Here is a 3,746-nt window from a genome sequence, read left to right as displayed (position 1 = left end):
AGACAGCAGTAGTTATAATACCATTTATAACTACTACTACATAAATTAAAAATGCAGTCATGTGAAATTTTAATTTGCTATTAATATACTTTACTTTTATTGAGATTTCAAAAGTCTATACAAATGTCAATCCATAGTAGCCAAAGTTCAGGTGAACAAGAGTGATGTGGCTTGAATGGATGATCTAAGTTCTTATGAAGAATCCTCTGATACAGAAAGTTGTGTGGGATTTTGACTAGTCATTGAATATTCTTTGAGAAAATAAAAATTCTATTTCTGAAAAGGAAGAAATAAATTTGGAAATAATTTTCCTATTGCTTATTAGGACAAAAGGGCAGATGGTTGAGTAGCATGATGATAAAATTCCAGTAATCTTTTCCAATACAATATTTTTCTCAGGTCTGTAGCACAAGTAAAAGGTAATGAAGTTGTTTGAGAAATAAAAGAACACAAAGAAACCAACAAGCAACAGGATGCTGTGAGTGGCCTTGTGTTCAGGAGATGTCTGGGCAGAGAAGCTGAGGCTGTGGATGTGCTGGGCTCTGCTGTGGTGTCTGAAAAGGAGACTCACCATATAGATGCTGGTCCACATCATAGAGACCATAAACAGGAGATCTTGAATCATCATAACAATTTAAAATGGCACTGTGGTGTGATATTAAACCTGGTTACTTTGACAATATGGTTGAGAAAATCTAGAACCCACAATAGTGAAATTGCTTTTGGCTCTTACACTTTCAATGATGGGAATATGGAGAAACAGGTTAATGATCCAGAAAAAAAAGAATAGACGGGAAAATGCATGAAGAGAGTTTAGATTTAAGCCAAGCCTACTTAGAGTTACTGGGGCTGATGGTGATAGCTTGAAAGGTACTCAGGAGAAAGGTAATACAGATGGAAAGACCATGGGTAACACTGTAGGCAAACATCAAAACTGACCTGCAAACATCATACAAAAAAAATCTCATTCCAAAGGTGGCATGATATCTGGTGTCCACCTGAACACAATCGTGAAAACATTGACTGGTGTCAGGTGTGTGAATATCACATCTATGGGCTTCTTCAGATGAGGCTGAGTTAAGTCGGTGTACAACTGTAATATGAAGAGCAGAGAGTTGCCCATGTACCCAATGAAAATTTCAGGTAGAAGGAAAAATATCAGTATTGGGTCATTTGGAAACATTATCTCAATGATATTTTACATGTTCCAATTGTGTAAGCCAAATCTCTGACTGCATGTTAACACAGTCCATTATGAAATTAAAATTAATGGAGATTGTCTAAGAATATGAAGAGCATGTCACTATGAGAGGAGGGTGGTGGAATGTCCAGTTCTTCAGTGTTTCTGGTTCAGTGTATCCATTGTAAGGATTGGATTCCAGGGATTCCCATGAGTCTGGTAGTATAAAAACAAGTGTTATGAAAAGGGTAGAATTCATATGTCAGCTCATTCCAATTTTGTCCATTAGCCAGGAAATAATTAATCCATATTTGTGTTTACTATATTTGCACTTTTATTTAGAGCATTACATTTATATTTTATCTGTAAAGTATCTCAATGATCTGACTATTCTATGAAACATTATACTTAGCACACCAGTAACGTGTACATTTCCATTTCTTTTTTTGTTTTGAGAGCATTAGACAAACTTCTAGGACAATGATCTTTTTTATTATTCATCCGACAGAGTTATTCAATTAAGGTCGTTTTGATCCCTCCTACCCTACCTCATGGGTCAAATGTCAGAGTTAGGAGACAATGTAGTTCACACAACTTGAAACAAAGTTACTGAACATCAGTTAGTTGAGGCAAACATTCCTTTTAAATATTCCACAATGCAGAGCATAATATCCACAAACTGCCATTGTCTTACCCCATCTGGCAATCATACAATGGTTGAGAAATCCAGTCTGAAAAAAATTATGAATCTTGTTCAGTCAAACATATATGATATGCACATTGTACTCTGAAAAGTTTTGTATTCTCTTATAGAAACAGATTATTCTCAAATATAACTGGAATCAGACCTATATGATATTCATCAAGGTTGCCATCCAAGTTTACAAGGCTAATTAACCACAGTGTAGCATGGAATTATTTACTGTGTAATTTATCCTGAAAGCATTCTTCTACTCACACAGGACTGCCATCAGTGAAGGTATCAGTTTTTTTCCTAAAAAGGATTCAAGTGAATTTTTCACATTTTCTTCATTTACCCCATCCCTTTAAATCTTTAAAAATTATCTTTATACAGACATGAGTATATTCTGAAAATGTTTAGTTATATTCATTTATTCACCACCACACTTTCTCTGGCATCAATTTCTGACAGCAATGATGTTCCTACTATCCAGCAAGAAGGACAGACAACCACTGTATTTATATGCTAATTTCTCCTCATAGCTACTTTATAGTTTATGGTTTCTTACTTCAATTCTTTCAAAATCTGACATATGATTTGGTTGAAAACTACTGAATATACTTTAGTTTTTGAATATTCATCTCATATTTAAACCTAAGATTCAGGGTCACCTTCAAGCTCAATGGTGGGTTCTTGACCTTTTCATTCAAGAATGGCCTCTCTCAATCTCTATCAGTCAGAATTATTTCTTCAGTCTTCCTCAATGCGTGCTCCATACCCCCTTTTTAGAAACTCAATTTTTTTTACAAATTTCATCAATCCAGCTCAAAAATTCTTATATCTACATAGATCAGGTTTCTTTCCACCAGAGTGAGGGGCCCTAGGATACAAATCAGGCATTACTCTGAGTACAGACAGCCACAGTGTGACACAGGAGGTGATTGGTATATAGCATTATTACTCTATGAGTAGTAGAGGAAAAACAATACCTAAATGCAAGATTATATCACTTGAAACCTTAATAGCTTAATATGCATAACATTTGGCAAGCAATAAGAGAAAATCAGGACTAGAAGTGTACATGGAGAACTTACTGCAGTGGCTCATGCTTTTAATCCCAGCTACGTGGGAAATGGAATGCAGGATAGTCAGAGTTCAAGCCTGACCTTGGAAAATATTGGCAAAAACCTATCTCAATAGGTATGCATGGTGCTTCTCCCCTGTCTTTCCAGCAACATGGTAGGCTGAAGTAGGAAGAACAAGGTCCAGGATGAGCCAGAAAAAAAAACAGGAGACCTTACCTGAAAAGCACTAAAAATGAAAAAGTAAGGGGGCATGGCTCAAGTAATAAAGTACTTGCTTAGCAAGAATGAGGCTAAGTACTAACCCCAGTACCATCAAAAAAATAGAAACCACTTAAGAACAGGAGAAAAACATAAAAACAGACCAAAATTCTACCAAATGTAGAATCACCACATAGTATAAAAAAGAAGTGTAAAAATATTTCAGTCACAATTAGTCACGAAGGAGTGTGACCAACATTTTTTTAAATCTGGATTCAGGATAGTTAGTAGAAGTGGCAAAATTATGCCAGTTTCCCAGTCATAATTTAAAAATAGCAATTACAGGAACAGAAACGATGACTACCACAACTCCATGGAGCATTAGCAAGGTCACACATGCAGGAGCTCTTTAAAAATAGGTGCACTGGCCTCAGGACAAGATGAGAACACTGAGCATCCTTATAACTTGGCTTCTTCTACTCGCAGGTATAATCCAGGGATACGTATGACTGTCCAGGATTCAAGAGATTGTAACAATTGCCAGTGGCACTATAGGCAGATTCTGAAGCTTCCTGGGACACTGGTCCTCTTCTCCCTCTCA

At 36.2% G+C, this 3,746-nt stretch overlaps 1 pseudogene; it reads right to left on the bottom strand.

The window, feature by feature from the left end:
- Window positions 1-235: 235 nt before the first annotated feature.
- On the bottom strand, window positions 236-1,123 carry LOC109678121 (olfactory receptor class A-like protein 1; annotated as a pseudogene).
- Between the last annotated feature and the right edge of the window lie 2,623 nt (window positions 1,124-3,746).

This window comes from Castor canadensis, chromosome 16 (genome assembly GCF_047511655.1).
Source record: "Castor canadensis chromosome 16, mCasCan1.hap1v2, whole genome shotgun sequence".
In the NCBI taxonomy this organism is placed as follows: domain Eukaryota; kingdom Metazoa; phylum Chordata; class Mammalia; order Rodentia; family Castoridae; genus Castor; species Castor canadensis.
This window is presented reverse-complemented; position numbering and strand designations above follow the sequence as displayed.